The 12439-nt window shown below is 36.3% G+C and overlaps 1 long non-coding RNA gene across 4 annotated transcripts in view; it reads left to right on the top strand.

The window, feature by feature from the left end:
- Positions 1 to 12439, top strand: part of LOC116994595 — a 53816-nt gene that overhangs the window by 13183 nt on the left and 28194 nt on the right. The window contains exon 3 of one of the 4 annotated variants that reach the window (XR_004417532.1): positions 2437 to 3951. The exons of the other annotated variants lie outside the window; for them this stretch is intronic. This is a non-coding gene — a long non-coding RNA (uncharacterized LOC116994595). Of the gene's footprint in view, positions 1 to 2436; positions 3952 to 12439 lie in introns of those variants that run through there. 4 annotated transcript variants of the gene reach the window in all.

The raw sequence follows: 12439 nt of genomic DNA on the forward strand, positions 1-12439 counted from the left end.
ACAAATAAATTTGTTTCTTGATGGTTACTATTTAAACAACTATAAATATTCTTAGGGTTATTGTAGTACACTTTTTTTCCCCCCCAATAGTCGCAGGGGTTAGTAACACCCAAAGATGGTGTTATTGCGAAATACAATAACATCTTAAATATCTTCACTATTTCCTCTGCCTAAAACAGAGTGTAAATTCTTCAGGAATTAGGGAAGTCTTTCCTGGGTTTATTACTGCATCTCACCTATATAGCTCAACTATCAGAATGTTCCCTTTTAATACATCATTTAGCTTCTGACGTCACTATCATAGTCACCTTTCTGCTGACAACTCTTCTGATTTTACAAGAGTTGTTTTCAGAAGCACAGTCATTGGTTAGTGCAAAGGAAGGAGGAAGTTATGTGGCACTAATAATTGTTACTAATTTTCAGTGAACCCTTAGATCTGATTTCTGTTTGACAGGAAATTCTCTGAAATATTTAAGTCAGCACAGTATTGAGAAAATTTTATTAAAATTCTATATAGGAATTTGTGTTTAGTCAGCTTCCTACTGTTGTTCTCTTCCTGTCTGGGGCATTAACACCAGACAGCTTGATTATCTAGATAATTTTTCTTTGCAGTGTAATTACTAGAGTAGCACTGTAATGTTCACAGAACCCAAAAGCTCCCAGACCTGAAACACTACAAAATTTACTGTGAAGAACCTAAACTAAACTGGTGATACGAGTTTGATAGGGGTTCTTCTTCCTTTAGACAGAAGATTGGCTCTGTTTCCTCTAAAAAGACTTGGCTTTGCCAATCAATTCATATAAATCACCTTTACCTGTAGAGAAAATAAGGGACTATGGTATTCATTACTGCTCTCTCTTGTTATATTAAATACTGAAGACTTTAATGGAAGTTGAAGGATAATTTTTAATACTATTAAATAACAGTGAAGTAATGATAATTTTCATTCCCATAGCTTTGAAATGTAAAGATAATTATTTCCCCAGTTCTCTGTAGAATAGGCATGTATCATTAGCCTTCGAGTACAGTGAAGTACAGCAAGGTTAAACAAATTTTTCTGAACTAGAAAAAAATAAGGAAAACCAAGAATAGCACTGTAATTTCTTGTCATCTCGTTCTGTTCTGTTTTCACAAGATCAGCCTTTATTAAGTTGTCATCTGAAGCACCTTTAACAGGTTATACCCATGAAGAATTAAATTAGAGGCTTAGAAAGTTTATTTAGGAAATTAACTACCAAAACAGGGATATAAAAAGCATTGCACTGCTGATGAGTTTTGTCAAGTATACACAATTTAAAGTCCCTGCCAACCTGCTTGCTTGGATGCAAATTTCTTGTGCGTTTTCTTTCCACGGCTGGCGTGCTCACCAAAACAAAATCCAAAATGTCATTATATGGGAGAAATACCTATGTTGTGGTACTTCTGAGTTCCCCTGAAGCAGAACAACTTTTCTGCTCTTGTAGGGAACCCGAAATACTGGTAGTGTCCTCTGGTAGCTTTTGCACTACAAGCCTTACATTTTTCTCAAGGCGAAGGAGAGTGATCTCTGATTTATGGCATGCAGGGACAGAGCTCTTGGATTTTCTTTGGGCCTGCTTTCTCTTGCTTGTGTCTGATTATGGGGAGTTGGGCAAACCAGGGACACCCAGCATTTATGTTTCTTTATTCTCTGATAGATTTTATCAGATTTTGTAGACTTCAAGGTGAAATTGCTAAAAGTAAAACAGTCTCCTGGCAAAATTGTATGATAAATATCCAGTCTAGGCAGCTTTACGAGAAAAATAAGTCTTTCAGTGTTTTGTTTGGTTGTTTTGTGGTTTTTTCTATGGGAAAAAAATTCAACCAATAAAAAGCAGCTTTAATATTAAGCTGTATAGCCAGTATACCAAATAGGGTTCCTGAAGTGAGTTAAAAACTACAATCCTAATATTTCTATTTAGATTTTTCTTTAGGGAGATCACATTTGGATGAGTTCAAAAGCTGTTTTCATGAGTTTTTGCAATTTTCTTCTACAGCAAAATTTAGCTGTTTTCACCAGGCATCACTGCAAGTTGCCAGGAAAGTGTCAGAATTCTTCTCAGTAAATCACTTTCTACAAATTTGTCCCAGGTAGAAAAAAACATTTGCAAAGAAAATGAGTCTTGTGACTAAAGGAAAAAAGAGTAACAAATCTAGTGATGGGAAAGAAAAATAGTGTTCTTCCTAAAGGTTATTTAATTTTATCTTTGTAAATTTTTTAAGACTATAATTTATATCTTTGTAGGAAGCTCTTCTGTTTACTCATCTAATCATTGGTAAGAAAAAATGTTCTACAACCTTAAAAATATTTCTCGATAGATGAGGATAAAAATGTTGCTACATTCTATGAAAGATAATTTCTTCTGTTACAAAATGTTTTTCTCCCATATTCTTACTGTCTGTTTTTCATTTTGTAGGTTAGCAAGCTCTCTAGTGCATGCTTAAATAAGTCTGTCCAGTTGCACCTTGAGCCCTGAAAACAATTGTACAAAATCAGTTCTTCCTTCAAACCCCAAATGCCACTAGTGAGGCACACACTGCCAGAGTGGACCATGGTGGAAGGAAGGATCAGAGCTGCCTCCCTACAGAGCTTCATTCTTACATTAGCTCCCCAAAGTGGCAACACTGAGGAATATTCTGATTAAATACTCAAGTAATTCAGATGAGACTTGAAAATAAAATCTTTTTTCAACTTATTTTTTCATGAGAGACTGTGTCACGGTAGTTGAATTTTAGGACTGTAAACAAGTAGTGCTGTTCTGGCACTGGCTCCAGATATATTAGAGTTTTGTTACCAGACTGTACATCTTACTTGCCGGAACACTCTACTGTTAGAATCTTTGGCACTATAAGGAGAGGAATGCCTGGTACTTCAGTAAACATGTACACCGTGCTTGAAACATCTCCAAGATCTAGTCTGCCGTTCAAAGCAAATGCTGCATTCTTAATCAGTAAAGGAATTGTGATGTTGCATTTACATCTCTCTCGTTGTTGAATAACGCACTCTTGGGTTGATTCTTGTTTTGGGAATGAGTTGTTTTAAAAGATTTGGGAGAAATCTTGGTACAGATGAAGAAAAGAATTACAAGGTTAGGCATTGCTTGGAAAGCATGCATTCTATGAGAACACAATTTAATAAAAGAAAAAATGGTGCTTTCTATTGGGATTTGTTGTATCTAAATCTAACTGAGTCCAGAGTGTGTTGCAATAACTCTACTGCTGGACTGTCTTCTGTCAGACTTGATATTGGGGTTTTCTGCAAACTTACACGGTAATCCTTTCATTTTCCATTAATGTGCAAGCACACACTCAGAACTTGCAGTTCTAGAGCTAGTCAGGCTTCTTGTGCAGGGACTTAATGAAGGTCACTCAGGAACTGTGTCTATAAGGCACATGAAAACGTGTCACAGATGAGAAGAAATATGTAGCCATTTCTGTTCATTTAGAAAAGGATTGTGTCTGCAAGCATAATGCCATTAGTTTTCTTTCTGAGATGTTTTCTAAGTAGAGAAATGTCAAAAGGCAAAAGCCTGAGGGAACCATTGTGCTATGATTTCTTTTATATTTAAAGATAGTGTTCAGAAGAAGCAGTACACTTGTTAAAAGGGTAGGTGTTTTAATCTGAAGTGAAAAATGGAAGGCATTCTGTAAAAGACTTGAAAACAAATTCATCACTTCACACATTAGGCTATCTAGAGATGAAATTTTGGCACAGTGTTTGAGGATAAATGGCATGTCTTTTTGATCAAAGATTTTGGAGATTAGCTGAATATTAAATATGTAAATATACTCGCCTCTAACAGGTATGTAATTGGCAAGAATGATCAAAGTATCCTTTCAAATCTCTAGACAGATACTAAGTATGTATTTTCCCCTGTTCAGAATTTTACTTTTTTTAAAATTTTCTTTTTACAAGTGCCTCTTCATCTGCTCTTCTTCAGGAAAAAAATCATACTGACAAAGAAGACTTCTTTTGAAAAGCTTAAAGAGGAGCATTTGCTATGAAATATTGATCCTTTGGAAGCAGCTGATAGTGGCAAAGCCCACTCCATCACTTAGGAATCTGACAACCCTGGAAACAGGCTGGCCAAACTGCATGAATCTGATTTCTGCATTGCTTACATCTCTGTGCTAGCAGCTGATATCACAATATTGGCCTTCTGTAGTCCTCATGTAACCTCTTGAAAGTTACATGGGCTCCAAGCTCTGAGATTACCTGCCAAATATTTTAAAAAAGAATCATCATCACCTCTCTCTTTCTTTTCATTTTCCACCTGGGGAGAAAATAGCTTGATTAGTTTGGGTGATGATAGGAAGCTGGAGGAAATCCAATCATGATTTTTCAATCTGAAGGGTTTATTTCCTTTCATTTCATTCATTTCCATTCGTCTGAAGGTAATGAGGTTATGCAGGTCTGATTTCAAAGGACACAATTTTGAAATGATGTGTTTTGCTTAGGTACATTATAGCTTTAAATTGGTGATTTTGATGAAGTTGCATAAACTAGAGTATAATGCAGTTTCTACCCGCGCCCCTGAGATATGGTGGCTCAGCAGTGAAGACACGCAGTGGTTTATTGGATTTTTTTCCTCTCTCCCTCCTAAAGCATACAAGAACAGATCTGCTGAGTAGGAAGTGCTATTTTTACATAATCACTCTTCAAACCAGAGCCAGAGCCTCACTGTAGACATTTTAAAGACACCAAACTAAGCATGCTAGCAGTCACTTCTCCTCCAGCTGCAAAACTGCATATAAGAAGCTGTAGTGTAGGTCATTTAATAATTTAGTAGTCTCCTCATGATCTGTTTTGTTGTCAACTTGCTGAAGTATTTCCCAGTAAGTGTTCTTCATATTTCTAGGGTTATCCATCCAGAAATTCCTTGCTGACATACAAACAGCTTATGATTTCCAATTTTTTTTTTTTTAAATCAAGGTATCTAAAAAATAATGTAAATGTGGTTATTTTGTTTTGAAAATTCTTTTTAATTTACTGGGATTCATTGCTATAACATCTGAGCATCTAATTTATTTTCATAATCAGCCTGTTGAGACAGAGAAATGTTATTGTTATCCTCATCATTCAGATGAGAAGTGTTTTGCTTAAAGCTGTCCAGGGCCTGCATGAAAGAGAAGGGAGATAAAACCATCTTTCATATTTCAATCTGAATTGTTCAAATGCTAATGAAATAGCAAACATGATTAAAGTGCTTGTTTACAAGTTGTTGCAGAGGCGTCTCTTCCTTGACCATGCAACTTCCATCCTCTCTCTCTTTCTTTGACTCCCTCCAGCTGCTGCCATTGACCTGCCCTTTTTATTCTTTGCACCAGTGATAGGGACAACAGATATCCCCTCTTTTGATTCAGGCTAAATTTCTCTTTTTTTCCAGGCTTTGCTACAATCTGGGATGACTCTTAGCAATTCCCTTTTATCTGTTGTTTTCGAAAAGAAAACAAAAAAAAAACTGTTACAACAGACAAAACAAAGCCACCCCAAACAAAATCAGAAATCATATATCCAGTAAGCATGTAGTAACCATAACCATTCAAAACATTTGTCGAAAGCCAGCCTTTTGGCTAGAGAGCGTAACTTTTCAGTTAGTTAATTACTGATTAAGATATGGATGCATCCATAATCTTTCTTTATAATTTCTGCAGAAGTTTTTACTTAAGAACATCTGGCTCACTTGAGGCAAATGCTCTGTGTGATAAACAAGCTGGCATTAAAAAAAAAAAGTATCAGCAAAAGTAATCAGAAATATAAGGTATTTTGAAAGTTTTCTGCCACCTATTCCTTCCAACATGAAGCAGAAGAGGGTTTTTTTTGATTCCTGAGAGCAGTCTCCTTGACTTTGATAGCTCAAATTTCAGAGCACTTGTGTAAGCTTTTATAGCACCATAGCAAGGGACTGCAGGGCCCATATCCAGAAATGGGCTTTGAGCCAGTTCTAGTTCAGTGACTTATGGGTTTTGTGGGTAGAAATCAGTGTGCTTAAACTCAAAGCATTTTTTATTTGTGTTAGAGACTTTTACAACTCAAATACTGTCCTTATTAACCTTAGAGTTTGAATTAATATTGCCCCATAGTTTCTAGTTAACGTATATTCTGCCTATCAGAACATCTGTTTTTCAGGCAAATTAGCCTTTGCTTCCTAGCACAGTCCTTCTTGTTCATAGAGCAGCCTAGATGATACTGAAAGTTGAGATCATTTTAGGCTTAGTTGGACAAGGACTCCTCTCATCTGTGACCAACAAAGTGTTTTGCTGAGTTCTGAAACAACCAGAAGGAAAATGTGCAGAAAGTGTCAGTGAGTCATTTGTACACATGCCTCTGGACATTTATCCTTCCCTTGCAAGGGCATTTTTCCTCTGATCCACTGAAGCAGAATGAAATAATATTTTAATTTTAGGACTGGACTTACATGTAAATGTTGTACTTTCAAATTGTAGAATTCTGATATAGACATTATTAGTAAGCTAGTAATTAACTATGCCAGTATTCAAGTAAGGAAGTGAACTCTCACTGGATGAACAGGCAAGTGAGTGCATCCTACCCTGTAATGATATTCTGAAAATCACTTTGAAAATTACCCAATGGGCTTCTTCTATCCAAGGAATAGATTGCCTTGTGAATACACAAATAATTATTATGCTATGTTTACATTCTGACATCTGATGTAAAGTACTTATCTACAAACCTGAAAAGCTGGATGCTTTGTATTATGTGAAGATCACTGGCTGCTAGATTCTTTACATCCTTGTGTAAAAATAAGTGTTGTGCTGAATACTTTCCATTCTTACTATTTGATACTTACCCACATTTTAGATATTTTCTTACATAACAAAGTTTAATCAATGACCGTGATAATAATTCAGTATTTTTTTAAAAATAAATATATTATTTTTCATAGTCTATTCAATAAACTTTCATTTTTCTGCCTTTCAGAAACATAGATAGTTCCAAACTTTGTCTTCTTTTTTTTTAAGAACATTCTAGAAAGTTGTTAGTATGCTACACTGAAAAAGTGGCTATAGAGTATCTGGTAACACATAAAACATATAATTATGCATTGATACATTAGTATGTGAACTCCCCTGTTGTATTGCTTTCCCTGAAGACCCTATTTCTACCTGAAGAACAGAAATGCAGGAATATTATGAAGTGGCAAGACATTGCTTGGTAAAAGAGTTTGTGAGATAATTTAGTTTTGAATCTGGAGATGGACAATAAAGTTGTTTTCATGTGTGAAGCGAAGGGATCATTACAAGTGCTGCTAAAATTATCAGACCTTGAAAAAAAATGCAAACATTAAGCCAATTGCAATGAAAAGCTGCACAGACGTATGAGAAATGCTGTTTTCTTTGTCTTTTCCTCAGTCATTTTCTTTCAGTTTTAGTGACAGCATTCATTTTGCTTGATTTATAGAAAACGAGAATTTATAGATATCAATTTAGAGGCTGTCTACATGTTAAGTTCTTTGAGATGGAAAAAATGTTCAGAAGCCTTATACAAGATTGCACACTTGTAAAATGAAAGCATATTTTTCTAATAAAATTTTTAAAGGACAAATGTACTTCCAGCTGTGCCATATTTCTGTAACTAATAATATGCAAAAGGCTGGCTCCTCAGCTGATGGAATTCAGTATTACTTGCCACTACTAAGGCAAAATACACATAAACACATGGCTCACTAACTAGAAAAAGTCTGCAGTGTGTTAGCTAAGCATTAGGAGAAATTAAACCTAAAACTATGTAATTAATTTCTGAAAAATCAACATGCTCTTAAGTTTTTCCTCATATTAATTCATTATGAGGGGAAAATATGTCTTTAGTTCTAATAGTTCAGTTTCCATCTTTGTTTACAAGTAAAACTAATTAATTTACTATTTTTCCCAGTAAAGGGGATACTGGTATGAAAGAGCAGTTGAGAAATACCTGATGGATGCTGCACTTGAGATAGATCAGTTTGTAGTAAGCTTTTGATTAGTAATATGAAATGTCCAATATCCTAAGAAGGCTAGAGGAATTATTTGCCCTTGCTTTCGACTTGTTTACCAATCTGCATTTTATTGAGGCATGGAATGCCCTCTGGTGGAGCACTAGCTTTATGGCAAGTACTGGAAAAATAGGAATTAACAGTTGAGTGTGCAGCGTCTCTTCCTCTCTGATTTTTAGCTCAGTGACAGAGCTTTTCCAGTGATCTGTAGTTGTGATAAATTTTGGCACGTGGCTGAGGTTAGTAGTGAGGCTTTATCCAGAGCTGCCTCAAAGAGCTACAGAGCTGCAGCCTTGCTGAGAGTGAGTGACATTGCCCTTGGAATAGGTAAAAATTCTGCCAGTTCTGAAGCAGAGTTAAAGTCAGAATGTGCTCTGAATTGCTCTACCATAGGACCAGAAATAAAACACTGTCTTACTCAGAATTTAGTCCTGTGTATCTTTATTGCACACAGAGGACTACATAGCAAAGAAAGAATTTATCTGTGCAATATGCACAGGGGCCTGTCTTTAGCATTTTTTAAAAGTTCATCTGGAGCATAGAAATTGAACAGTTCTGTTGCTGTCAGAGATAAGAAATTTAAAAAATTATTTTCTAAACTGTATTAATGCTTTATACACCAATACATTTTCTTAAAATCACCTGTTGTGATTCTGTATCAGTCTTTTTTTAGCACAGTTATTGGTACCAGATGGTGTCAATATTTATTTACCCCAGCAGGTAAATACATGGGAAGAAGAGTAATCTAGCTTGTATTTTTGTGAAGATTTCAATTTTTTTAGGAGATGAAAAGGTGATTGAAAAGATGATGAATAGAGAATGGATATAGACAATCTCTTCTGCTGTCCTCCCCTACCTCCCAATCCTATCTACCTGATGCTGTCTTTGAAAAACTATAAGTAGAAATAGTAATGGAAAAAGTAAAGAAAAATATATTAAGTGGTAACTGGAAATGGACTTCAAGCTGCAAGTAAAGGTACCATCTCTCACTGTTTTATTTCTTCAGTGTTCAAAAAGACAGTAGTTTTTTTTGCTCTATCTATCAGAAGGATAACAGAGACATACATGCTAGAAAAATATAATTTTTCTTGGCCTGAGTTATTAAATAAGAAGTTTTTAGATAGCTTCATAAATCTACTGGTTTTCTAATGGAGAAATCACTTTCCTATGGCAAAGGCCCTCAACCTTCAAAGTTTTTAACCTTTACACCCAAGGCAAAACACCAAGTATTAGCAAGACATTGAAAGAGGAGGAGAAGAGCCCCCAACATTTCTAACTTAAACGATTTCAGCAGGAAAGAAAGAAGCGTGGATGTATGAGGCTTTTTTAAAATTCAGGCATTCTGTTTTGTTCCACTCCAGCTGTATTTAAATACTACTATTTAAATACTACTGCTGCTGAAAGGTGTTGAGATTATTCAACATAAACATTAAAGACATTAGACATTAAAGAAATTTTTGCCTTTGGTTAGATTGCTAGTGACAGTGTTATGGGTTGCAAAGGGCTGATTGTGAAATCAGGCGAACAACAATAATTCCGAAAGTTCATTTTAACATGACAGAGCTGTCTGGAGGCTCTTTATAAATACCAGCTCCATATAAAGAAAGGCAGAAGGGAATTGACTTCAGTGTTTTTATTCCTGGAGGTGACAGACACAAACACACAAAGTGAAAATAAGCAATGAATACATAAAAGCAATTTTGCTCTGTAAAAGCTTAAGCTTGTTTCACTCACAGTTTTGATTTAAAATTTTTTAAAAACCCCACAACATTGTTTACTTTAACTTTTACATTCCTTTGACTGAATATCATTTAATGTATTCAGAGAACAATCTTATTTCATGACTGTTCTGTTACCCTGCTCATGTCTTTTAAGATGTCTCAAAGAAATTCCTGTGAAACCCCTATTTTGTCATTTAACCTGACATATGTCCACTGGCTGAGAAAACTAAGGTCCATTTTTAAGTGCCCAACTCCAATTTTTAAAAACTTTAAGATAGCTCTCTGTCAGAGCAGTAAGTGCAGATAGCTTGCCCCTTACAGCACATCTTTAGGTATTTTAGGGGAGGCACAAGTTCAATCTGACTGCTCTGAGCTGAGTAAAAATTGCATAGCCCATAATGAGATGAAGACAACACAGACAGTGTACAATCCCAGAGCCAACACAAATAAGTTCTTACTGCATGTTCTCTACACGTGACAAATGAATAGTTATTCTTCTTACTCAATGCTGGCACAGTAACACTAGATGATGTTTTCTTCCTCCTGAAAGCCTTCAGTGATTTTGTAAATGTATAAACATCAACTAAAAAATTGACTGAATGATCCATCTAGCACATTCCCAAGCCATTAACTCTGGTTATTTGTGGGGATGAAGACAGGGGGATCTAGAACTTCCTACCTGGAAAGTGTAAAACATATTAAGAAATATATTTGAAGGTGTTCACTATTACCTATGGCAGGCAAGAGGCCCCAGAAATCAAAGTCATCTCTTCCAGAGTTATATGGATGCCATTTGGCATGGCAATTTAAACAGAATCTGAAAACTCAGGAAGCTACTGGGATAACACAACAATGACAGATTGATGGTATGGTAAATCCCTTAGTCTCTTCAGGGCTTATTAAGATTGCCTTTGACTAACTCAGAAAAGGTTAGGGTAAAACAAACTCATGGCACACATTAAATTTCAAATGAGTAATTATCATGTGGATTCTATTTTGTGGCTTACCATCTCCTCAGGTTTGGAGCAGAGCACTTATTTTTTTAAAAAGCTGGTTGCATTTATAGGGCATTCTGTCCCTGGATAATTTTATTGACAACAGGTATGCAGTTAAATCTGCAATTTCTGAGACAGTACTGTATTGATTACCTTTCACCTTATATTGTATACTCCTTAAATATCAAATCACCTAGAGTACATTAAGGAGTAAACTAGCTTTTAATTGAGTGCCTTTTTATTATACTAGGTAGTCTGGATTAGTGCCATGTCAGTGTGTGAAGTGTGTTTACAGCTTCCTCTGATTCCTTAATAACTAGAGGAAGGGAAGCTGAGGCCTTAAAAAAAAAGAAAGAAAAAGCAAATCACTTTAGATAGCTATTCACTCTACAGAGAACTTAATTGACTAAAATATGAGTAAGTTAATGGAGTGAGGTCTGACACTAGTATAACAATAGATATTTGTTTAAAACTAAACAGTGTGCAAATCAAATCTGTGAAATTAAGAGAAATAAGGTTCAGATTTCCCTGGAGAAGAACAAGAAAGGAAAAGGAAAATGCCCACAAATAAAAATCAGATTTATCTTAAAACAGATTAATATCAACTAGGCCAGAAGTTATATGAAAGGAAAAATAGAACCACATATGGTGCTCTACATCGTGAGTTGTACTTTAATTACAAAATCTGAAGTGTAGGAAGACAACATTCATGTCAACAACTGATTTTAATTGCTACCCAAGTCCTACCCTTTGCCCCAGCCATGTTTGTTTTCTCTTCTTCATCTGATTTTCCTGACCTATCTCATCTCATTTTCTGTGGGAAGCAATGACCTTTGCTTGCAGGGCCCTCAGTTCATCCCAAGAGGAGAGAAGACACAAGAATTGCCAATACCTTAATCAAGGTATTGATCTGCAAGTGATCTGCAAGGGGATGTGTTTTGGCCAGGATTAACTTTCAGTTTATGCAGCATCCTCAGACCAATGCTATACTCATGTGACACCTTTTCTACCCAGGAGCTCAATAAAGGTACAATAAGAGTTCTCAGTCTGTCTTTCAGGGTGATGTTTCTTCTTCAGGCGCTAACTGTACTAGGTCCCAGCAGGTGACAGGATGGAGGAGGAAGATGAATCATTTGGATCCTGCTGCCATGGACTGACTTATCTCTGACTTATCTGTGAAACAACTGATGTGTCCTCCCAGAGATGTAGCCAGCAGCCCCCGCTCCCAGGCACTTCCTAACACGAGGCCTCTGCCTGCTTCACCTCCTGTGAGCATCAGCTTTGTCAATGTGCAGTCCAGCACTCCCCCAGCTGATTATTGGTAAAATGATTAAGGATGCATTAATCCCCAGAGAATTTGCTTATGCAGTTCATCATGTTGCAAATTATTTTTAGTCTCTCTTAGTCGCTTCTGGGCAGACCAATCACTAAAGCAGAACTGCAAAACTAACTGTTCCACTCATGCTTCTTTATTGTTTCTCATCTGCTTGGCTCTGTGTAAACAGCACATGCTGATGAACATATGGCTCAGGCAGAGTGAGACTAGAAGGTGGGACAACACCCCAGCAGAGCAAAGTGCTTCCTCCACTGGAATCATCATATTTTGGGTTTGGACTGGAAGGGACCTTAAAGATCATCTACTTCCAACCCCCTGTCACTTTCCAAAAGATCCGGTTGTTCACAGCTCTGTCCAGCTCAGTCCTGAAGACT

The sequence above is a fragment of the Catharus ustulatus genome, chromosome 1 (assembly GCF_009819885.2).
Source record: "Catharus ustulatus isolate bCatUst1 chromosome 1, bCatUst1.pri.v2, whole genome shotgun sequence".
Lineage (NCBI taxonomy): Eukaryota > Metazoa > Chordata > Aves > Passeriformes > Turdidae > Catharus > Catharus ustulatus.